The sequence below is a fragment of the Camelus bactrianus genome, chromosome 12, assembly GCF_048773025.1.
Source record: "Camelus bactrianus isolate YW-2024 breed Bactrian camel chromosome 12, ASM4877302v1, whole genome shotgun sequence".
NCBI classification, from domain to species: Eukaryota; Metazoa; Chordata; class Mammalia; order Artiodactyla; family Camelidae; genus Camelus; species Camelus bactrianus.
Genome location: NC_133550.1, coordinates 37,381,376 through 37,407,053, shown reverse-complemented (window position 1 = coordinate 37,407,053; position 25,678 = coordinate 37,381,376). Strand labels below are relative to the sequence as shown.

The following is a 25,678-nucleotide window of genomic DNA, read 5'->3' as shown; positions in this document are numbered from 1 at the left end:
TCATTTGCTTCCTCTTTCATGAAGTCACTTTCTCATTTTTAGTTCTAACAACAGCAGTGACAACAGTGAAGCTGTGTTTCTCCAACATCTTCTTGCCAATTACTGTGCTTCACTCTGAACTAATAACCTGCCATTTGCAACAGGCTGTTCCTGGAGGCTCATGGTGGGACTCTGGCACATAATAGGTGTGAGGAAAATGCTTACAGAGTGGAAGAATTATTCAGTATATCAAGGAAGGCAAGCCAGGGGGTGAAGTGTGTGTTCTTTAATATCACGAAGCCTGAGCTTGAAGTGTGGCCCTGCCACTTACCTGCAGGGACACCATAGGCAAATGTCTTTAGCTCTCAAAGTCTTTCAGTGTCCCTGCCTGTCAAATGGGGATAATAACAACAATAACAATAATAATGATACCTAAACTAAAAGTTGTTAGAGATTTAAGCGATAAGCTCAGTATGCAGGACAAATGAAGCACTTAATAAATATTATTATTATTACTGTTATGATTGTTCTCTTTGCCAGGCCTTCTACAAAGTGATTTATCTGCATCTTTTTTCACTGAATGTTCACAGTGTACACTTTGAAACAGGTATTAATATACATATTTTAAAAAGAAAAAAAGACACTATGAACTCATCTACAAAACAGATTCACAGACATAGTAAACAATCTTATGGCTACTGGGAGAAAGAAGGTGGGAAGGGATAAATTTGGGACTTTGAGATTTGCAAATGTTAGCCACTATATATAAAAATAGATTAAAAAATAAAACAAGTTTCTTGTGTATGGCATAGAGAACTATAGTCAATATCTTATAATAATCTTTGATGAAAAAGGACATATGCATGTATATGTATGACTGGGACATTGTGCTGTACACCAGAAGTTGATACATTGTGACTGATGGTACTTCAATTAAACAAACGAACGAACAAACAAATATATATATGTATGTATGTATGTATTTTACTTCCTAATGGAAAATCAAGACAAAGAGAGAAAAATTTGGTCCAAGGCCAAAGAAGGGACTGTCTCAGAGATCTAATCTCTCAACCCCCAGCAGCCACAGAAGGTGAAGGTGTGAGAAAAGAAAGGCTCTTTATGAACTTAAAAAAATTTTTTTAAACACTCTGTAAACTCTGTGGGAGGCTTATTATTCCAGAACTGGCAAAGGTGATTCTACACAACTCAGCTGGTCCATAAGTGTGGCTGTCCTTGAAGCAAGATAACTCAGATCAGAGCTAGGATTTTGCAGAAGACTACTATTATTTCCCATCAAACAGAACACAAGGACTCTCATTTCCTTTGTTACCGGAAACTTCCCTTTCTCAGGCTGCTCGTTATACCAAGAACGGGCTGCCAGCCTATAATTTAAGGTCTCTTCAGCAGCCTCAGGGTCCCATCCACATCTGGGTCTTCACTACAGAAGACTAAAAGACTAACTCTCTCTGACCAGCTCCCTGCCAGTCCACATGCAGACACAGAGACAAGTCTGCACACACTAAGAGTGCCTCGAGGGGCCAAGAGTGTCTTTGGCAGGGTGGAGTCAGCCAGAGCTCCTAAACCGTACTCAGATCTGGAACTTGGCCACTCCTGGCCCCTAGGACCTTGGGCTTTTCTACAGTTGCTTCCCATAAAGCAGATTCCCAAAAGGCTCAGCTCCTGGTGGGTCTCTGGTGATGATGGTGGCATCTCCAATAGCAAGGTCTTCCACGAGCTACTCCCTGGTCATGGACCTACAGTGCATGATACCCGGCCTGCCCTTGGGGGGCTCCCATTTAGTGTGGGACTCCTGGCAGCAGCATCTCATGGTGACGGCAGCTGCTGGGTTCCTGTACTAGTGGCCATGGGCCATACTCACAGCAACTGCACCAACCTCCAAACCTCTCAGGTTCTCTGGCATCTTAGAGTCCACCCTGAGCTGCGCCCTCCACTGGCAGCGATGAGAAACGAGCTCTTACAGAACATCTTCCTCAACCTGCAGAACTGCTTACATTGTTACTACTACTACGACCGATAATAAATTAATATTAAAAAGTTACATTTTTACACATTTGCAGCATGCAGACACTATATTAATATATTTTATCTTCATCACAATTTTATAAGGTAAATACCCCAATACACATTTCAATACACATTTAAGACATGAAATTGAGGACCAGAGAAGCTAAATGACTTATTCAAGGTTATTAGCTGGAAGGTGGCAGAGTCAGTATTCAAACTCAGATTTGTCTAATTTAAAAAGCTCTTACTTTTACCCTCAAAATGCCATCTTTCAAGTGAGAGGTACTGGCCCTGGAGACTTGTACACGTTGCCTTGTATAAAGAACGTGCGGACAGAGGTTACCGTGCCAACCACCCATCCTTCTGAGATGGCCCAGGTATCCACCCAGCTCAGCCTGAGCTCTCGGGATTCTGGGGAGCGTCCCTACCTCCTGGAAGTGCTGTCAGGACACTGGCAACAGCTTAAATTCTGTATCACACCCCTACCCTCTCTGCCACCACCTCTCCTTCCTACCTCTCCAAAGCAAATCCCTAAGACATGCAAACCAAATTCCCCATTCTGGCTGACCTAAGTTCCCTGAAAAGTAGTGGCAATGGCTGTTTCTTACACGCAATAGACTGATTTGTGGGTCTCCCAGAAAACCAGCTGAAGTCAAATCTAATAACTAGTATAAAACTCCAGCTTTGATCATCCATGAGTGGAGTATCCATGGAAAATGTTTAATCTCACATGGGGTAACATATGCAAGACGTCTCTGAAAAGTATAAAATATCCTGCAAATGCCAAGTCTGATTATTCTTGTCACTACCACACTCACCCTCTGGCAGGTATGCGCTGAGGGAATATGAATGACTTCAGGACCAGTCCTAGCCAAGCAGAGCTGCAAAGGTAGCATGTGTGATGGGGAGGCCCGGAGACGGCAGGGTTAGAGCCCTCATGTGATAGTCGGGAAACCTGGGTCTGAGCCTGACCCTGCTACTAACAAGCTGGGAAAACTGTGGCAAGCTACTGGCCAGCTTTCTCTGAGCTTCCATTCAAAAATAATTCAGTAACAATAATAATGCCATACATAAAACAATGATTGCAACTGTTACCAACTGCTGTATACTCACTCCAAACCATGTGCTTGTGTAAGAGCTTTGCATAAAACAGTTCTTCCCTTCATTCTCATAACGGTCCTCTGTACCGTTAACAGCCCCGTTTTACAGAGGCATAAACAGAGGCCCAGAGATGTTAAGAGACTTAAACTGGCTTCGTGTCAAGTAAGGAAGGAAGCCTGTATTTGGATCTAAGCTGAATTCTATTTTCCTTTTCCTTGCAAAATCAAGTGGAAGTGATGTGGGGGTTATCTGTGCCCTGTTTCTACGTCACTTGTAGGAAAATTAGCTATGGTTAGATTTCAAATTCTTAAAGAAGGAGGAAGAATTTCGTTAGTATCCCAGAGAGAACAAATAGGCTCCTAATAAGTGAAGCAAGCACATGATTGATTATGACGTTTTCCTAATACATGAGCTCTGCCTGCTCGCTCTCTGGAAAATGCCTTTCAGAGTGAGGGCGTTGCTCCCAGAGAGGCTACCTTGAGAGAAAATGGATTATTGTACTTAACTCCTCTTGTTACAGCTATCGATTGAGGCTTCTTCTCTCTTGCTGCGTCTAGACTGTGAATTTTTTCATGGAAAGTGCTGGAACTTATCTGCATCCTCCTACACAGGGCTTGTCACATAGTACATTAATGTTCAATGGCAGAATGAATGGACATGTGCTGCAGAATGAATGAATGTATAAATGAATGAATGTCTGGTTCCTTATCCTTGGGATTCTTTGTTCTTTTCTGGTAGAGCTAATTGACTTCCTGGTCAAGCTAAATGGCTAATCTTGTCCTCTGTCACTTGGAAGTCAAGAAACCTAGTTCAGCAGCTCAGGTTTTGAGCCAAACTTGGCACTTGTTTCTCCTTCTTATAAAAGCGTCGTGGACATTTGCTGTCTGTGGGTACCCAGAACTCATTTTACGTTCTTTCAGGAACACCTGCTCGCTATTCATATTTCTTGTGACCCTGATTGGGGTAACACTCCTTTCTTCCCTCCAGCCCCAGGAGTGAACCTAGGGCCCAAGTATGACAGTCGGGGTATCCCCATCCTCTGGCTAGTCAGTTGCTTAGTTCATAGACAAACACATCACTCACGCCGCCCCCAGTGAATGACAGGACTTCTGCTGAGCCAGTCAGGGAAAGGAAGCTCTTTTCCACTAGGGACACTGGGCTGGTTCAGTGGAAGCCTATAGCAGCTGGTGGCCATATTGCTACTAAAAGAGGATGGCCTGCCCAAGAACGATGTCAAATTAGGAAGAGTTGTGAGAAGAGATGAAGAGAAAGGTATTCTTGACAACACAATTTACATGCTATTTAAGAGTTCATCCAGACTTGGAACCAAATCTGCTATTGGATGTTCAGTAATGTAATCCAACAAAGCCAGCCCCCTCTGGGGTGTGTGTGTGTGTGTGTGTGTGTGTGATCTGACCACCAGCTTGGACGGCCATTGAATCCCATCGCCATGTCTTGCTTTAAGGAACTAACCTAACTTGCTCCCACTGACGGATACAGGCAGCCCTTCTGATCCATGTCTGCCCTGTGCGTGTGACTGTGTACTCTCTAAGTCTTTGATCTTCAAGTGTGGGATGGTTCCATCACTACCAGAGTACTGAAGCTGCTGTTCCGACATATGTTAGTGGAGAAAACTGGTTGTTTTCAGTTAAAGATACAGTAGCCTGACTTAATAGGTAAGAGCCTTTGGTCTCAGGTAAACTGGGTTCAAATTCCACTCTGCCTACTCAGAAGCTATATAACCTTAGAAAATTGCTTTATCACCATGACACTAAGCTCTCTTGACTGCAAAATGGGGATAAAAAGGTCCTCATTGCAAGGAATTAGATAAGTTATGTAAAGTGCATAGAGCTTGGCAGTACATAGTAAATGCTCCATAGCAGTGTCTATTGCATTATTTTTTTATAAGCCTTAAAGGCAATCTACTCGCCTCTTTGGTCTCCCTTAAAGCTGTATGCTGACTATTGTATGAAAACAGATACAAGTGTATCTGTTTTTAAAGCTGTATCTGACTATTGTATGAAAAACAGATACAAGAAAGAAAACATCATCTCAAAGAATGACCATTATAAAGCAGATTGAGTGATTACTAAAATCTTCAGAAACTGGAGGTGATCGGGCCTATACTGTTGTGTAATATGGACTTTGGAAGGAAAATAAAAACACCCAGAAGGTTTTTTTTTTTTTAAATTGAGAACTCTTAGGCGGAACAATAAAGATATTATAATTTATGAGGCACCAAGTAATTTACATGAATACCAAAAAATATGGAAAGCCATTTTAGATTTCATTAAAAAGGATTAGAGAAATATGGGTAGGACTTCTTAATATGAAACCAGCTAAATCAAACATCACAAGTAAACAAATATATGGAGGGCTTTATTACAATAATTTATTTACACGTATGTGATACTGTACTATGAAATTTTTAAAAGGCAGGCATGCAATGTCGATGGAGACAAAAAGAGTCTCTGTGCAATTTTTTTTTTTTGGAATGAAAAAAGAAAGGTAAAACAGCGGGTGGAAAAGCAAAATAATTGTAGTCGAAAAGAAATATTAAGGAAAATATAATGATATGCTGGGAGAGCAATATTTCTAAAGACACGAAGGTCCTTAGAGAAAGAATAAAGTGTGGTTGGCAGAGACGGTAAAATGTAATGTCGGGGAGGGGGAAGATTCTGCCTTTGTCCCTCTTGAGTTCTTGTGGCTGGACTCATAATAAAATTGACACAAGACAGATTAACTGGAGGAAAAGAAACAAATTCAATTCATGTGCACGGAGGTCTCATAGAGATGGGATCTAGGAAGTGGCCAAAGCAGGCAGCTTTTATACTTTTTTAGACAAAGAAACAATGGATTTGAGAGGAATTGACAGGACAAAGAAACATGGGCTTGGGTGCTTAATTAGCAAGGAATTTAAGCAAAGTCTGGGCTTGGGTAGCAAATTAGTAAAGAATAACAAGCTTTCTTCTCTACAGTCTTCGCCCTGACTTCCCTGACTCTGGGATAAGGATGTCTTCTACTTCGCGGTATAGGGAGGGTCCCTTTCACTTGGGAGATTTGTTTCCTGCTTTCAGGGAGACAGAGAGGAGGGTCAGAGCCTCTTGCATCGGCTGTTTCTTAAGTAACTTTTAATTCAAAATAATCACTGAACCATTGAGGTGTATTTTGGGGTGGCCGGTCCCAGGCCCCCATGGGACCAAGTAAAGGGCCCTCTTCCGATGCTCCATAGCAGCCAGTACTGTGGCACTGGCTTTTGAGAAAAGAGCTTTGTTGCAAGTTTAACCTGCAAGGAGAGAGGAGGCCAGGCTCAAATCTGTCTCCCCGCTCTGGGATTCTGTCAAGTTTTCATGAGTTAGCAGAGGAGGGCTGGTATTCGGAAGCGTTGGTGGGGCAGGTCTGCACTGGAGGATTTGGAACCCGGTCCTTTACAGTAATTCCACATCTTCCTAGACAGCAGACCTTTTGCTTCTGAAAGGGTTCTGGCCTTCAGGTTCTGGTCGCGTCTCCATCCCTTGGTTCCGCAGGGGGAGAAACTTTGGTTCTAGGTGTTATTTCAGATCAAAATGTTCTCCTCTGAGTGTGTTTAGGCTACGTGATACAGTTTTATTCTATTGTCTCCGAAAAACAACTCAGTATCATGTTAGCAACAGGGTAGGGCCAGGTTGGGGTTGGCTCTGCAGTCACATTTCTATATGCCATCCACACTGAGTTCTTTCCTCATCAATATATTTCAGTTTTTGTTGGCTCCTCTCTACATCCCCATATTTACCCTACTAAGCACTTAATGTATGAACACATTTTAACTAATGTGTCTAGATTGAGGCCTCATGGTCTAACACCATCACCAACAAAAGTCTTCCTTCTAGTTTCTCAGAGTTGGCAATTCCCCCCAAACTGATTGCCTTTGGAAGGCAAGGAATGAGAGGCAGGTGCCCTCCTAAGAGCTCTCCTGATTAAGAGATGAGGGCTTTGCAATTGAAACTGATTTCTTTTTCCAAACGAGGCTGAATTCTGTCTCTGTTGCCTTCGGACCTCTCCCTCGTCCCTTTAAATGTCACATCTGCCTGCATCCCTCACTATGTTTTGCATAGGTCAGGATGCTTCCCCCCCACTCAGCTGAGGAGGGATGAAGTCTTGGGCACCGAGGATTCATCATCTTTATAGATGTTACATGTGCTCAGTGCTAGAAAGAAAAGCCACAAAACACTGCCTTTAAACAAGGGTCTGTGAAATCCCCTGGTCCCAGGAATTTAGCCCTCAGAAATATTTAATGCCATCCGGGGGCTTCTTGAGTGGCATCAGAGATGGGTGACTACTAACTAGTTGGTAAACACCACTTGCTCATGGTTGTGTGGCTGCTGTGAGGTTATTATCTTCTTTTCACTCCTGGGTGTAAATGCCCATCAGGTATGCATGTCCAATGCCTTGGACGCTGATGGGAGATCCATCTCAATTACTGAATAGGAGGTTGAGCAGCAATTTTGCCTCTTAACCAGCAGCTGAGTATTGCAGAACCTAGGCAATGCTCCACGTCTAGTGTGTGTTATTTCTGGAGGAAAGTTAGCCTTGAATCTTTGTCTACCCCCCCCTGAAACTTGTAATTGGTGTGTTGCGTTTAAATCATAGTCTAAATTTTGTTTGCTGTTAACACTCCCAGGATATCTATTTGGAGCAGGAATGGCAAGAATAAGAGGCGAGTGTTTTGCCTAGAGAATTAATCTAAGAACCCAAACAGAATCCTTTCCAGAGGCAAGAAAATTGACAGAAAATGATGGGTGAAACACAGCTTGCTGTCAGAGTAATCATCTTTAGTTGTGGGAAGGGCGGGGGGTGGAGGGTGAGAATGATCACCATTAAATGAAACAAGTATCACGGGGAAGGCATTTCTGGGAGCACATTTTGATGGAGATGCCTCATCAGCTGCCAAATCTCTCGGCAGCTTGGTGAAGATCGTTCTGCAAATGGCCACGGAGGCCTGGATTTCCTCACTTCACATTTGCACCTTGCAGCTTTTAAGGGCCATTAGGACCTAAATACTGCCCCATCAAAGCTCTATGTGAGAGGAGCTGTTGCTGGCAGCCACATAGCCCGTGGAACCTCAGCCTCCGACATTCTTAATAGGTAAATACTTTTGCTTATGAGAGAGAATGATGATCTGAAAATGCTGACGCTCTCATACTCTCGGCCTCCGCGAGCAGGTAGAAATGTGACATCAACGCCCATCACAGCCTTATGAGAGCGTCGCTGTCCCGAGGGGTGGGCTGGAGCATCAGAGACCTCACCTTTTGAAAAGGTTGCATAATGTGAGACATTAAGATTAAGGCGGTATTTACTGTTCCGTTCTTACATAGATATTCCCAGATTCACAGGGAGGTATTATTTCCCTTTAAAATGCTTTCTGTGCCTGCCAGTTACTGAATGCAATCAGATAGCTTTGCGTGGGCTAGCATACCAATTAGAGGCCTTGTCTGGGTTACGTGTGATGCCTTCCCTCTGAAACTCAATAGCACGTCTGCACGTAAACAGATACAGAGAAGAGAAAGCCCAATTCTCATAAAAAGCCTGGAGACTATATCCGTTCTTAAAATTACATGTGTACGTAGGCTCAAGGTAGAAGGCAAAATAGCCATAAAGTGTGGTGAATACACGAAGATTAATGAGGGGAAGAATCTGACAAAAATATTTAATTAGAATGCAATGGCCTGGCCCTATTATCTTGTATTATTATACATCTTGTCACTAACCAAACCTGTAGCTAAACTGCAGGCATTTGTCTTCATTATGTAGTAAAACAGTATAATGAGCAGGTTCCAAATAACGAATAACAGCCCTGAAATCATCACAAACCTGGAGAATGGTAAACGTTTCTATTTCGATTCCATGGGCTCTGGCAGCGAGAGCCCAGCCCTGCTCTAAGAGAGGAAGCAAGAAGAATTCTTCTGTGTTGAAAACTGTGGGTAGGGACGTAAAACCAAGGTGACTTCTATGGTGATAGCCAGTGAACTGGGCATCCAGAGGCCCAGAGGCCTGGCTCTGCAGTAAACTTACCAGGAGAGTTTTCTGGATTGCAGTTTCCTTATCTGTCAGACGTGATGGATGTGCATCATCTCGAAGGTCCCTTCTGGTGCTAATATTCTGTGTTCAAGAAAATGATAGGAATTGTTAATTCTTGTTGGGGTCTAGTGTAACTGATAGGCAGGAAGCCATTCTTCATTCATTCATTTGTTCATTCACTACACATTTATTGAATGTCAAATAGAATGCCAGCTGCTATTTCAAGTATGAATGGTCCAGAGATGAAATTTCTGCCCCTAACATAGTTCTGTGGTTTTCAGTTCTAACTGCACGTTAGATCAACTGGGGAAATGCAGGAAAACTCTGATGCCTGGGCCCTAGCCCCAGAGAGTCTCATTGAACTGGTTTGCAGTAGGGCTCCATCTAAAGTATGGTCTGGCTGGAGAAACTCCTGATCTGGAGGAAGATGCAGAAATTACAGCACATTACATGATAGTGTTAAGGATGGTGTCTCTGAAAGAAACACCTTCCACTCACTGAGAGAATCAAGGGTCCAGAGGAAGTTCTCTGCAAGAAGTAATGTCTGAGGTCAAGTTTAGAAGGTGAGCAAGAGTAACGCTGGCTGAGAGGTGTTGGACTCAGGGTGGGCTGCCCCCAAACATGCCACAATGACACACTGATGATTCTGAATGGAAGTTACTTAAGACACAGCTAATGCAGGAGGATCACTCTGACCGTCTTTTCTCTCTCCCCAAAAGCAGGAGACAAACTTCCCACGTGAAAGGTGCACTCCCAGCATCTGGAGGTAGAAAGTCACCCTTACTGCCAGAGATGGGAATCTAGGGCCCAGCAGCCTGCATAAACAAACCTGTTACTTCTTTAATTTACTATCCCAAGCCCAGACTTCTTCACTAATTGACCACACAGAACCTGAGTTTCTTCATCCTGTCAATCCCTCACAAATATGTTGCTTCTTTGTCTAAAAGCATACACACTGCCTGCTTTGGTCGCTTCTTAGGTCTCATTTCTATGAGACCCCTGTGCACAAGAATTAAAATTTGTCTTTTTTCTCCTGTTAATCTGTCTTGTGCACACAAGTCCAGCCACAAGTGGAGTACAGGGGGAAATTCCCCTCCCCCACAGAGGGGAAGCACATGTACTCCCGGAAGAGATGGATGCCGAGACATCAGACATGCAGCGAATCTCAAGATTGGCCCAGAATCTCAAGACGTTCAGTATGGCCAGAGCCCAAGGGAAAGCTGGCCAGATGAGGTTCAGGAACAAAGCCTTTGGTATAAATTGCTAACTGTTCCCCAGTAACCCTTTGTTTTAAGGGGGTGCCCATAGCTACCCAATTAGCAACCACATTCCCCAGCTCCCCAGCAGCAACTACATATGGCCACAGAAGTGCGTTCTAGCTGACAGGAATGTGAACAGAAATGATGTGAACAACCTCTAGGTCTCATCCTCAGGGAAACAATTTGCTTGCTTCCCGATCCTCCTTCTGTCTCTCTATGAGCTGAAACACAAAAGTAATGCTTCAACCGTGTTGGTCAACAGCATCCGAGGGAATGAGAGGTAACAAATCAGAAGAAATCCCTTCTCTAAATGATAACTGGATCATCCACTAGCTTGGATGTATACTCTAGGGAGAAATAAAGCTTTTCTTTTTTTTTTTTTGAAAATAAATATTTTTATTACAAAATAGTCCATTCAGAAATTCTAAGCTGCTTGCAAGCTTCCTTAGTTTTAGGTTTATAGCACTTTGCTCGAGTCCAAAGCATAGGTGATTCCATGTACGTAGGGAGAGCATCTGTGGCCCCCAGGGGTTCAGGTGTGCAGGGCCGTCCCACAGGGTCCCCCCTTGTCTGTCTGCAGCAGGTGCCACTCGGTGAGGAGCTCTGAGGACACCTCAGCGTACAGATGTCCAGGCCCCAGCTGCCATCCTCCTCTGGAACTTCGTGCTCTGGCGCAAGGACTCTGGTGAGGACCGTCAGGTGCCTCTCCCCATCCGAGGTCTGAAAGGCTACGTACTTCCTGAGGTTGTTGTCCAGGTCATGGTAGGTAATCGTCCGGTTTACCTGGATGCTGGGAGGGGCTGCCAAAACAAAACAGAGCCTTCCTCTTGTGTTTCCCCAGAATCCTGAATAACAGGAGTATCTCCTCTGTCATCTGATCCATGCTCATGGCTGTCTCAGGCAGTGATCTTCTAGCTCTCCAGAAGCCCTCCTTCCGGGCTTGGGAACATTCATGGATCATCTGCCCTGCCTCCTTGCCAGCGCAGTGTTTGGGAGGCGGAGTCCCTGCCGCTAAGAGTTAGTTGAACAGGAATTCTCGCTGCTGAGATGATTCTCGGCTTGAGGGACCCCGTGGGCTCAGCGACCCATCTTGACCCCGCAGGTGGCCGAGCCGCGATGTCAGTCCTTGCCTGAGTCCAGCGCGTCCTCCATCTCCATGGCCTCCTGATGTCACTCGAAATAAAGCTTGCATTTTGCTCGGGTAATTGTTGGATATTTGTAACAGCAGTGTATAGACTGTTCTCTAATTACTATACCACTCAAAGGTTACTTTCTGGTGAAGAAAAACATCACTTTGGAGGGTTGGCTTTTATAGACATCTCTTTTTGTGAAATTCTGCTGTAGAAAGTATAACATGGGGTTTTTACAAAATCTTATTTTTCAAAAGGAAGACATTTTCTGAATGATAATTTGGGGGGGGGCGATATAGCTCAAGTGGTAAAGTCCATGCTTAGCATGCACGAGGTCCTGGGTTTAATCCCCAGTACCTCCTCTAAAAATAAATCAATAAGCCAAATTCCTTCTCTTCTATCCTCCCCCAAAAAATTAAAAAATTTTTTTCACAGATTACTCCTCGGTCTCAATGTAGTCTTAGTGTATCTAACATATCTTGGTGTTTCTAAGTATCTCAAGATTATGCAAAAATGTTCTTCATTCAACTATCCTGTCTGTCTTTGGTTGATTAAGGCCCATTGTAATTCCAAAGATCTATATTATTAGAATGGGCCTGGAATTGGCCTTTTGTTTAATATTCTGGAATATGATTTTAGTGTGCAATTCCCAGCCTTCATGGTAGTACAAGCTCTCAGACACTTTGTTGGGTTTTGATTGAGAATATTTGCAGAAGAAATTTCCAGGGGAACACTTAGGTGATACACCTCAGGAGGCTGCAGGGCTAGCTGCAATCTCAGGTCCCCAGGGAAAGGAAATCGCCAGTGGAAACATGACTATTACTGGGGAAATAGATCTTCCTGACAGGACATAAATCAGAAGTTCTGACCAGCCATGGCCATGAAAATGCCCTTGGTTGTCCTTTGAGAGCAGAGGTGTTAACACCATCAGTTCAAGAGAGCAAAGAAAACTGGTTTGAATGCCAGGGACCTCCCTTCTGCTTCACTCTAGATCATTCACAGACCTGCTTGCAAACACAGGCAATTGGGGGGAGTGGTTCCAGTGTGCTGTGGGGGGGAGTCAGTCCAGTTGGGTTCTGTCTTCCCAACTGGGGGTGGTTTCCACCATTATTCTCCCGAGCTGAGTGCCTTCATTCAGTCTTGCCCCTAGGACTCTAGATGGGCTGAGGGCCCTCTCCCTCCATCTCTAAGGCTCCTATTCTTTCAGGCTCTCTTGCTGCTGCCTTGGTTCATATTCCCATAACTGTTTATCTGAACTACTGCAGCAGTTGACTCCTCCCTTGGTTCTCTGAATTCTAACTGCATATTATAGCCACAGGCACTTCAAGAGCACGAATCCGAGTGTGCTACTCTCCTGCTCCAGCCCTCCGAGGTCTTCCCTTTGCCCACGGGATTCTTGTTGGACCAGGTCTGTCAGCTTCCTGTAGTTCCCTTGGTATAACTCCTCATTTTTCTTCCCCTAGGTTGGCAGATGCATTGCTTCCCTTGCGCTTGGGAATGGGTGATACCATTGTCACTGCAGGGGTGAAGGAGACACTCCAGTGCCTCCAGGCATCTCTGAGCGCAGAGTTCCCACTCTGCTTCCCTTTGCCTCAGCTCTCGGGAGCTGCAGCTCTGCATGGTTGATGCAGCCAAAGGGTCCATTTGCTGTGAGCATACTTGTAACTAGTTTCTCACCTTCAAGGTATTTCTGCTCTCAGGATAAGAAATCAGATTGGCCATGGATGGTTCTTACGTTATAACTAGCAAGCGGCAGTAGTTGCTCCTTTCGCCTGTGCTATGATTCTAAAAAGCATTAAAAGTCTCCTCCCATCACACACACATACCTGATTCCTAAGAATCAAAACATTATTTAAAACACTTAAGGCAGCAATAGAGAAAAAGAGAATATTAAATGGGGTTAAGGAGTGTCAAAAAAAAAAAAAAGATGGGAAAGAATGGTCTTGAAAATTGAAGAGAAACTTCATGAAACTTCGAATACTCTTCAATTTTGCCAAGAGCTGACCCCGGGCCTAGACATCTGTGGTCCATAGCCAGAGCTGGGTGCGTTTAGGTGGCCTGTGGGCCAATGACTGCAAAGATGGTACTAGCCTACGAAAAAACCCTCTAAGGGGTTGGGATTCTTGGTCACTAGTCCTTTTTCTCTGAATTTCTTGAGAAATGAAGAGGCAAGATATTGAAATGTGAAGAGGATAATAAAAATTTGGCTTTTGGTCCCAGCTTTCCCATTTACTAGCTGGGTGATCTCAGATAAGTAGCTTAACCTCCCTGAGCCTCAGTTTACTTAATGGTAAACGAGGGAACACAAATACCTACTCACACCCTACCATGAGTCTCACTGAGATAAGGAGGTTCAATTGGCAGTACTGAAGCAGCACGCAGAGGTGATCAACAGGTGCTTTATCTCATCTCTTCTGAGCATCAGTCTCATCGGTGCCAAACGTTGGAAGGACTGCTCGCCGTGTCTCTTACAGGGCTGTTAGGATCCATCATCAGACAACGTACATGGAAGGACCACTATACTTTGTATAGTGCTGTATAATGTCAGAAAGATTTGTTATTGTTGCTTTGCTAATTATTGTTATGATTCTTGTAATGATTATTTATGAGGACCTGAAACTTAATGTTCTGTTTTTAAAAGGCTAATGATCCTTTGTCTAAGAAATGAAGATACTTGGTTCTCAGGCAATGCATGTCACCCCTGGCAGCTGTCCACCCACACTTGAGAGAAGGAAGAAAGCCAGTGTGAGAGAAAGTCTTGGCAGTGCCCTGGGAAGCAGAGTGAAGGGAGACCTAAGATGGGATCTAGTTTTTGCATTGCAGCCTCTGGCTTTCAGATGACAGGAGAAAGCTCAGAGCTGCTTTGCTGAAACAGGGTGATGGTTAAATCACAATACAGTGCCAATCTTATACGACGGTAGGTGAATTTCTACCCTATCTCAAAACTCAGCCCAAGCATCATCTATTTTACATGGGCTTGGTCTCTGTGCTCCCACAGCACCCACACCTACCTCTATTTGAGCAGCTATCACACTACATTATATTCCAGCCATTCATCCGTCATCCCTCCATCCATCCATCCTTCAATAATTACGGCATGGCTCTCATGGGCTGGGCACTGTATTAAGTACTGATGTCATACAGTTGGTTCATTCACCTATTTCTTCCACTAGACTGAGAGTTCTGTAAGCCTTTTAAATTCATGCCTATATCCTTGAGGCTTGGCCTAGGGCCTGGTACATAATAGACACTCAGGAGACAGTGTATGTGGTGACTGAGAGCATGCCAAGCCCTGTGCAAATTGCTTAAGCCTTAACTCTCATTGTCTTCATCTGTTATGATAATACTTGCCTCTATGTTTACTCTAAGGATAAAAATTAGATACATGAAACACTAAGGAAGGTACCTAGGATCTACTAAGGGCTGTATAAATGATAGCATAATCGTAGGAAATGACTTAGGCCTACACTCTTCAGCATAGGGGACGGGACTGCCATAGTGATGGGGAAATTCATGCTCCCTGTCCCTGCTTCTGTCGTCCCTCCCCTCTGGCCCCCATCACCAATGCCCTTGTGACCACTGCACATCCAGCAGCATCTCCTGGGCCCCTCTTGCTCGGAGGCTCACTGGGGTATAGAATTTGCTAAGATCTCTGACAGGCCTTCCCAGCACCAGGTGTCATCTGTTCCAATTTTTAGCAACTTTGTCCCTCTTTCTGTTCTCACATCAAGGAGCGTCCCAAGGGGCCAAACTCATATCCGAGCACAAAACCCTTCACTTTAGAAGCAATACCGAAACTGTCTGGCCAAGAACAATGTCCCTTTCCCCAGGATTAATGTTCCCTTTTTATAACTGCTGATCAAATTAAGACTACAATGTGAGCAAAAGCAGAGAACGGCAGAAAAGAAGCTGCAGAGTACAGAGAATTCTTCCCGCCCCCTCCACAGCCAACCACACAAGGCTCGAAGCTAAAATAAAATTAAAGGGAAAGAGAAAGAAAGGGACCAAACTGATTAGGTGCTGGTATGCAGTTTAGAAAATCGGTTTAACTGAAGTTAAAAAAAAAAAAAGTGCTGTGGTGGTTCCTGTGATTAGATTTAAAAATTCATCTCCTTGAATAAAATGCACTTTGTCACTCTGCTGCCCTCTGTCCTGCCTCCAAGTCATCCTGATGTTAAGTCAATGGCCTCTGGGTTGTGTTTCCTGTCTCCACAGCCAGTCACTGCGATGCTCAGCTAGTGACAGTCACCAAGAAAAATCTTCATCAAAAACATGGGTTTAGAGTCAGTTAAACCTGGGTTCATTTCCAGATTCATGCTCTTTGAGTTAAGTAGCTTTGAGGAAGTTTTTGAACTTCTCTGAGCATGCTTCTCCATCTGTAAAATGGGTACAATAGCACCGAGCTTACAAGGTGGCTACGAGGATTGCATAGGATATGTAAATGCTCAGCATACAGTAGGGGCTCCACAAGTGACAGCTCTTTCCTCTTTGACACCTAAAGATGTTACTTTTGTTTTTGTTTTGATCTCCTTTAAAATGAAAATCACTATTAAAAGTGTAAATTTTTAAGCTATTATCAGTTATCTGCTCCCCCCTCAAAGAGTTTCAGGGTTTTTTATTTTAGGCTTTTATAGAGGAGATGGAGGGCAGACATAATGTGACAGACACAGAGTAACAGGGGATCCAGGGGAGAAGGCAACTCTGGGGTGTGGAAGGATGACAGAACCAGGAGACCAGGAGCCCAAGACAACCATACCTCTTTTAAAAATGTATCATTGCCTGCTCTTCCCCCTCTCCTTCTTCCTCCCTCCCTCCCTTCTTCCCTCCCTCCTTCTTTCTCTTTCTTTTCTTTCTTTCTTCCTTTTTCCTTCCTTCTTCGTTTCCTTCCTTTCCTTCCTTTTCTTTCTTTCTCTTTCTTTCTTTTCTTTCTTTCTTTCTTTCTTTCTTTCTTTCTTTCTTTCTTTCTTTCTTTCTTTTCTTTCTTTTTCTTTCTTTCTTCCTTTCTTTCCTTTCTTCCTTTCTTTTTCTTTCTTTCTTTTCTTTCTCTTCTTCCTTTCTTTTCTTTCTCTTTCTCCCTCCCTTTTTCTTTCTCTCTCTCTCTTTCTCCCTCCCTCATTCCCTCCCTCTCCCTCTCTTAAAATGCACCACAGCGAGGGGCTGCAGGGCTCTGAGAGTCCAGGTCCAGATCTCATGTCCTTTGCCAAGAGCCTGAGGCAAGGTTATCCCCTAAAACCACAGGCCTGGAGATTGGAACGTGTGTTCCTCCAATGATAACGAAAGTTCTGTGACTGAAAGAGTAGAAATGGTGAAAACAAGAGATGTTCACTGCAGCATTCCAGGAGGTAAGTATCATTGTCCTTGTTTTATAGATGAAGGGCTTGGGGGTTAAAGAGACTGAGTGATCTGCTCAAGGTCACAGAGCTGGCAAATGACAGAGCCAGGACCTGAGTGGACTTCTGCCAGTCTGAGGGCTTCTACTCTTATCCAGGGCTGTGCTGCATAAACCAGAGGGTGACAGTGAGTGAAGTAGTTGGGTATTAGATGGTCCCTAGATTGAGAAAACTCGTTTGTCTTAAAAGCAATAGAAAATGCGCGTTCCTTCCCTGTTGACTATGTTCCATCCGTCTCTCTTATTTCTTCCTTCTGGATGAATAATGGCTCTTCCTACCTACACTCCTGGAAAGGCAGAGCCTCTGCATAACTAAGTTCTTATTAGTAAACTTGGGGGTGCATTCAATCTGCTTCCAGCTTTACAAAAAAGGGGAGCAAGAAGTTCTTCTCAGCAATGTCAGCCTCGTCACACCGAAACGTGTGGAAATCTAAGTGTGGCAGCCAGGGGTCCCACTGGGGTAGATTTAAAAAAAATAATTTCTACATTTGGTTAAGGTCAGTGTATTCATTTCACAGTAGGGAAGGAGGAATTTTGACATTTTTCTAAGGGTGATTGATTGGTTTGTGTCCATTTGTGAGACTCAACATGGCAAGGGGCCATGGCTAATGGAAGAGGAAGGGAAAAAAAAACCCAAACAACTACTTTTGTCAGAAATCTGCCTATCACCATTTTGGAAGCTGTCCAGAAATGTTGAACACGGACATAGATCTGAGCAGAAGACAGAAAATGTTCAACACACACATTAATTAAAGTACAAAGGAAAGCTTATTGACAAGGATTTCATTTGAAATATGCATCCCAGCTGCCCTGAGAAAGAGTTACCCATTTCCCCCAAGCTCCCTGCTTTTTGCTGACAAGCCTGTGTTCCTCACCCAGAAGCATTAGAAAAGAATAAAATCCTCCCCACAGGGAACTTCTGCCTGGAAGGTGCCACTTGCCCACACTTCATGGACTCCACTTAAGGTTCAGCTTATGTGGAGCTTCCTGGGGTGGGGGCGTGGAGTCTTCCTGAGCCCTCAGATTAACTCCGTAAAGCCTGACCTTTGACCTCCATATGACTATAATCAGAGCATCTGTAACTCCTCCCTCAGTCAGTCCTCCTGGCTAAACTCTGAGTTTGAGGAGTTGTCGGGGCTAAGGGCATGTGTATCTGCGCATCATTGTATCTCATGTGCCAAGCACAGGGCATGATATTTCTAGCAGGCATTACCAAATATTTGCCAAATAAATGAATGAATGGCTTTTAAACCATTTCAATCTCTGCCTTTTGAGCTGGAGCACAGAGTCATGCTTTCATTTCGGAGAGATCTGCCCTGGTTGATATTACTCAACCACACTCTGGTGCCATGATGAAGTGGGCCCGTATTAAGTAGACATAAGTTTTGGAGAACCCATAGAACCTTGAGTAAACCATTACATGAATGCTTCTTGTTCAGTTAGGTCATTGTTAAAGAATAAGCAGAAGTAATGAGAGTGATGAGGTTGGCATGGTGTGTTGTATCACTGCTCTGAACACTGATTCCTTTCATTCTCACCAAGGATGAGAGCAGATAATCATCTAATTATGCTTACATTGATAGTGAGTCATGAACATTTTTTTTTTCAGTTTAAGAAAAAGTCCCAATCAACACAGCTTTTATCGTATCCTTAAGATATCATTAATGAATCTGAAGAGTCATCTGGTATCTTGCTCTTTCTGTACCTGGACAACTTAGATTATTATTCTTCAGCCTGCTGAACTGTTCCTTTTTCAGAAACATAGATACCATTCAAAATTTTTCTGATATCCTTGTTTTTAATTGTCGTGGCTTGCTGAATCAAAGCAGCTGAATTTGATGCCAGTTCAATGTCATTTCCCTCAAGAACTAACTCATCTTTCTGAGCTTGAGATACTGAACAAGCAACACCCAGCCTCATCCGAACCCTGCATATGTATTTTTCACCCAAGAAATTTCAGATTCCAACAAGCGAACCATTCTCCTGAATAACAATGTTAATGGGGAAGTGAGCATACACAGACCTCATCTTGTGACGGAAGCCCAGTGTAACACCCTTGATCCTGTTCTGTACATGACTACGGATAGTGCAAACAGTAGCCAGTTCTTTTCTATTTCCCCACCACTTGTCAACCCAGAGCCTCTTCTTTTTCTTTCCAAGGAGACTGAGTTCTACCTTGATGTGACTGAAGTCCCTCTGCAGGGTGCCTCTGGGGCCCTTCACAGTAACTGTGCGTCCCTTCAGAGTGATGTTGACATTTTCTGGAATGTCGACAGTCTGATTGCTGAGAATGGTCTTCATTCTTGCAGTAGATGTAGCAAAGAGGGGAGTCATGAACATTTAACTGGAAAGCATTTCTCGATAAAAGCAGGATACTATTCCTTGGTGATTGGTCACATTTTTCTGTGATGACCTCACCTACTGCATAACCACACTAAAGCTTCCCTACTGACTCCATTACTTCTGATTCCTGTGCATTCATGGGCATTAGGCTTTGTTTTCAAGCATGTGAAGTCAGAGACCATGGGAATGTCAACACTGGTCACCTAAGAATCCTAGAGCTGATCATTCTGATGGTGATGGCCTCAAGCTGGGGCATGCCATGATGCCAGTGATATTCCCACAGGGCCTGGCGGTGAAAGTCACATGGTTCCATTGACTCCACAGACAGTTCCTGGAATAGTTAATAAGTTACTCTGTTCAGGGAGTCCCTGGGGTCAATAATACCTAAAAAGGTAACCTCAAATGGCTCCTTTTCTGTTCGGGGGCTTAGCTTGCATGCTATTACAAAGGGACAAAATGATTAACTCGTGGATGTTCCCAGCTTGTCCCCTTTCCACTCTCTCCCTGAAAGAATTCCAGTTTTATGGTCAGTCTTTTCTCCTCTGTTCTAAAAATTATCAGGATGGTTCTTAGGGTTTCCATGTTGCAGAATCTGAAGGGTAGGGTAGAGTAGAAAACACTTAATCCAGGAGGTGGTTTATGGCAGCAAAGTGGGCCTGACCCAAGTGCACTCCTCTGAGGCCAGGCGAGGAGTTGAAGGGGAAGGAGTGTGGTGAGAAGGGAGCACAGTCGCCCATTCATACCTGCCGTACAGCTTAGGATAAAGGCGCAAAGAGAGATGAAATGGTACAATGAGGAAATGGGTTAAAAATTCCCAGATATTGTAAGATACTAGAAAAGTAAGTGATGACTAAGGTCACTAACAACAGTTTCCATGAATTATGTACAGCAGCCTGCTATGTGATCTTTGAGAGGCTCAAGGGTGACAGGAAATTCTGTTTAGACCACATTTCTTTACTGAGCTCTACAAGTAGGTCAAGACCCAAACACACAGACCTGGCTGAAGCACAATGTTCCACATGTGTCACCAAGACAAATAGGCTTCCTCCACACTTTGTTTCAGGCCCCATCTTAAAGACCCTTTCTTTGGTTTTAATATCTTCTGATCCATGTCCCTTCTTCCAACTCTTCACATTTGAACCAACCTTAGGATTCACTGCTAGACTAAGCTGACTGTGGAATCTACTCTGGGGGTGAGTGTCCATCTGTGAACCTTCTCTTACTCCTCCTGGTGATATAGTTAGTAAGATGCAAACAAGGCTTGTCACATAGGGTCAGGCTGCTGCTGACTGGCTGAGGGATCTGTTTCTGACCTGGTCCTCAGAGCTGAGTTGAAAAAGCACATGGATCTCATTCCTGATGGTTGCTTCCAATGACCCTCATGGGTTTGCCTCAATGACCCTTTCTGAGGGCTGCCCTCCCTAACATGATCTAAACTTCTGGGGCTGTGTTTTACTCCTCCACCCTGAATCATCAGTTGGAACGAAGTGTGCTCCCAATGCACAACACACCTTGTGCCTAGAAAACTAAATTTGCCCTTTTCAAAATTCAAAGGTTAGTTACAAGTTTAGCCAGCCCCACTCCTGTCTTCAATAGCACAGCTCAAAGGCTTGGGTTTAAATCTAGTTCTCTCCCATTTCACTTGTGTGAGTTTAGGGAAGTGACTCAACCTCACTGACACTTACCTTGCCCGTCTGAAAAGTGGGATAAGAATGCCTTCCTCGCAGACTTATGATGAGAATGAAATAAGGTAAGAAAGGCCAGCACATGTGAATATTCAATAAGTGGTCCTTGCTGGTATTGACTGATTCACTGAAGAGTCTACTCTGGAAAATTCAAAGTTCAGAGTAGGTAAGTTAGTATGGATTCACTTTAAGGAGAAACCAAAAAAAAGTCTTTTAATTTTTATCACAAGACTATTGCGCCAACCTCCCTCTGCAGCTCATCTATTCTGCATGGAAAAAGTCTCACTGTTGGAAAATTCAGCCTCACCTTACCTAGGCAGGCGCTAATTTCCTCCATAGAAAATAATTTCTCATAACCCTGGGCATAATAACTCTTTCTATGCTTGGAGGCCATTAGTCAACATAAAGCTCCACAAAGTGAAATTTTCACTTAATTTAACATGTTGGTTGTTTTCCTAGGCATAATGGAACTAGGTCTATGGTCACAAGTCCTGCATCCTGGGCCACTGACCATAGAGGAAAACTATCACTAATTAGCACCTTTGAGGGGCCTGTGGAAGGTTTGCTTTTATTTTCTCCTGCTTTCATCCCTTTGGCAAACAGCCCTGGAAGGCTGGTCTTAAATGCTAATGAAATCGCAGTTTCTGTTGGAAGATGCAATCCCAGAACATTTGAAAGCTCAAAAACTCACTTAACTGTGTGGTGTATTGTTATGTATATTAATATGCTTTTGAGAACTGCTTTTTTTTATATAATTCAATATCTATTTGAAGAGCATTTGTCCAAAAGTAAGGTACCACCTAATACGCTTCTCATTTCCACACCATTAGCAGGGACAGCTCATCCTTATCATCCTTATCCTTTGAGTTTCAAGGTAATTTGGTAATAAGAACTCCATAAATTCATAGGTGGGTAGATGCAAACTGTCTATCTCTCAAGAGGAATAGAAATATGAATCCCTAAAAGAAAATACTACAATTATTTCAAGCAATGCGCTTTCTTGGAGCTACAGCTTTGATGGAATGCAGCACCATCAAAACTGGAGAACTGAACACCAGAAACAATTAATATAAGAACTGTAACCTTTTTTTAATTTAATTTTTTTATTGAAGTGTAGTTGATTTACAATGTTAATTTCAGGTGTATAGCAAAGCGATTTAGTTATACATGTACATACATATACATGTATATTTCAGATTCTTTTCCATGATAGGTTATTATAAGAAATTGAATATAATTCCCTGTGCTACACAGTAGGTCCTTGTTGTTTCTCTTTCGTATATAGTATATGTATCTGTTAATCTCAAAGTCCTAATTAATCCATCCCCTGCTCTTTCCCCTTTGGTAACCATGGTTTGTTTTCTTTGCCCGTGAGTCTATATCTGGTTGAACACCAACCTTTTGCATTTCGTTTCATCTTCTCCATAAACAAGTCAATGGACATTCTGATCTGAGCAAAAACCTCAGGGCATCGGGCCTAAAGTTTAGGCACCCATCCTAAGACTCCATTTGAGAACAGAAAAATATCCCCCCTAGTTAATAAAGGACCTGGACACCTGCTGAGCCCTCTCCGGAGAGTGAAGTGGTCTCGGTCACTTCTCCATCATGTTTAATTCCGCCCTACCGGTCTCTTTTAATTTCACTGTGGCTGTGTCTCCTGCACAGTCTGGCTCCCTCACTTTATCTGTGATTACACACCGGTATCTGAGGCTTCACTATAGAGTTTCGGGTCTTGACAGTGTTTCCCATCACAGTGTGAGAATTTTCTATTTTCCCAGGCCCTAGAGATCAGCTCTGTCTTTTGTGAGAAGGTGGCTTTCAAAAGAGCGCTGAAGTGGGGAAGAGGCGGGAGCCGCGCATGGGCTGCCAACCTAGACCTGAGCCCTGCTCTGCTCAGCTCCGGAAGAGCTTGTTCAGAGGGGTTTGGCTTAAGCCAATGGAAATAAAAACACTTTTTCATTTTACCTGTCCCCGGGAGGGGCCAGAGTTATTCAGAGAGCACAGGAGGCCCTGGCCAAGAGGAAAACCCACAGAACTGATTTGTATGGAGCAGCAGAGTCCCACCACACACAGGCTCCAACAAGGTCAGACAAATAGGGGCCTTCCTCTCCTGGCCCCCTGCTCCTTCTGTGGTTTATTTATGTCTTCAAAAACACCACCGACAGCTGCTTGAACTCTTCTCTCCTGGAGTCTGCAATGCCAGGAGCTGACTTCTGAGCAAGAGCATTTACGTATCAGCCAACAAGACTGTTGTCCAGGTTAAGTAAAGAGAACGTTGTCGTGTGTGTCATACAAGAGCAAATCATTATGCAAAATCAATATCACCTTAAACACAAATTACTCTAATTAGGCTGGGACAATGGAGGGACTGATTTGTGAAGACGCTACTGGCTTATTGCTATAATTACTTGTTCTTTCAAAATAATCTCTCATCAGGTGAGTCAAGATGTTTCAGAAGCTTTTCCTTACACTACAGAGCTGACTTCTCTTCACTCCTTGGTTTTTTGAGCTGCAGCAGGACTCAAGCATCATAAAAAGACTATTAGAGGTGGCCTAGGAATTGGAAGCGGGCATTAATCTGAGCTCAGACTGGCCGTTAATGTCGGCTATGAGACAGCATGGAGGATGTGAGGACTAGGGGCATTATTGCGTGATTCTGCGGGAAGCAATGCGTGGAAGGAATGTTAGTATTATTTTTGGCTTAGGTTGCAGCAAAATTAACCTTCATTTCATTGCTCTGAAAACCCAGCAAACAAAATGCCTCTATCAGAAGCATTACTTTCTACCCAATAACGTCTTGGAATAAAATCCTTGTTTTTGGTGGAGATTTATTTCCACATACAGAGATTTTGGAGTTTTTGCCACAAGTAAGAAGCCATCCAACATATGTAACCAAAAAATGCATAAAGACACACATAATAGAAGACCATTATTACCTACTCTTGCTCACAAAGAAAAACCTAATGCAAAATGATAATATTAAGCCTGTATTTTAGCAGTGTTTGTAATTCTGTTCTCCAGTGCGAACAATAAATGTGTTTTTATCTGGAGCTATAATATACTCAGACATTTAAAGTTCTCCAAAATCTAAAGGGGAATAGCACAGGACAGCTCCTTGGCATGATGGTTTAGCTGATGGAATGAAATGTTAGCCTGACTGTAGCTGATGGGTGCAGAAGAGGCTCCAGCATGGATAGTAAGAGTTTCAGGTATTTTATATCAGTCCTGAATAGCATAAGAGCAAGAAAGGGATGGGGACTGGAAGAAAGCTAAATGCTGTAGGCACATATTTATATTGAATGTGGATGTGGTTGGCAGCTTCTGAAATGGCCCCTTATTACCTCCGCCTCCTGGTTTTCATGTCCTTGTGTGATCTCCTCCCCTTGAGTACAGTGACTTAATTGTAATGAATAGAATATGGCAGCAAGGACGGGATGTTACTTTCAAGATAAGTTTACAAAGAGATGGTGACTTCTGCCCTACTTGTATTCTCTCTCTGGTACTGCCTGCTAGTAAGCTCTCCTGAAGCCAGCTGCCATGTTGGGAGATGCTCTTTGCAGAGGCTCAAGTGACAAGGAACTAAGGGTGGCCTCCAGCCAATAGCTAGAGAGGAACTGAGGTCCTCAGTCCAATGATTAGCAAGGAACTGAATCCTGCCAACAAGCAGGAGAGTAAGCTTGGAAGCAGCTCCTTCCCTGGTAGAGCCCTGAGGTGACTACAGCTCAGGCTGACACTTTGACTACCGCTTGTACCACGTCCTGAGCCAGAGGGCACAGCTAAACTGCATCCAGATTCCTTACTCACAGACTCTGTGAGATAATACATGTTGTTCTGAAAAGAAAGTAAAGAAACAATCCCTTTTAAAATAGCACCCAAAGTAATAAAATACCTAGGAATAAATCTGACCAAGGAGGTGAAAGACCTATACATGGAGAACTACAAAACATTGATTAAGGAAATTAAAGAAGACTTAAAGATATCTCATGCCCCTGGATTGTAAGAATCAATATTATTCAAATGGCCAAACAGCCTTGGCAATCTACAAATTTAACGCAATCTCTATCAAATTACCCAGGACATTTTTCACAGAACTAGAACAAATCATATTAAAATTTATATGGAATCAGAAAAGACCCAGAATTGCCAAAACAGTACAGAAGAAAAAGAATGAAGCTGGAGGAATAACCCTCCCAGACTTCAGACAATACTACAGAGCTATAGTAATCAAAATAGCATGGTGTTGGTACAAAAACAGACATATGGATCAATGGAACAGAACAGAGAGCCCAGAAATGAACCCATAAACTTTTGGTCAATTAATCTTTGACAAAGGAGGCAAGAACATACAATGGAATAAAGATAGACTCTTCAGCAAATGGTGTTTGGAAAACTGGACAGCTGCATGTAAATCAATGAAGTTAGAATACTCCCTCACACTATACACAAAAATAAACTCAAAATGGCTTAAAAACTTAAACATAAGACCAAACACTATAAATCTCCTAGAAGAAAACACAGGCAAAACATTATCTCATATACATCTCAGCAATGTTCTCCTAGAGCAGTCTACCCAAGCAATAGAAATAAAAGCAAGAATAGACAAATGGGACCTAACTACACTTACAAGCTTTTGCACATTAAAGGAAACCATAAGCAAAACAAAACAACAACCTATGTAATGGGAGAAAATATTTGCAAAAGAGGAGACTG

The 25,678-nt window shown here is 43.3% G+C and overlaps 1 long non-coding RNA gene and 2 pseudogenes across 1 annotated transcript in view; all 3 read right to left on the bottom strand.

The window, feature by feature from the left end:
- The window catches only part of LOC141579513 (uncharacterized), a 40,342-nt gene extending 19,244 nt beyond the window's left edge, over positions 1-21,098 (bottom strand). The window contains exons 1-2 of the long non-coding RNA XR_012511050.1: positions 20,969-21,098; positions 9,157-9,243 (exon numbers count right to left, since the gene is read on the bottom strand). This is a non-coding gene — a long non-coding RNA (uncharacterized LOC141579513). The remainder of the gene's footprint in view (positions 1-9,156; positions 9,244-20,968) is intronic.
- Positions 10,954-11,573, bottom strand: LOC105075062 (intraflagellar transport protein 43 homolog pseudogene; annotated as a pseudogene).
- On the bottom strand, positions 18,663-19,273 carry LOC105075064 (large ribosomal subunit protein uL6 pseudogene; annotated as a pseudogene).
- Positions 21,099-25,678: the final 4,580 nt, after the last annotated feature.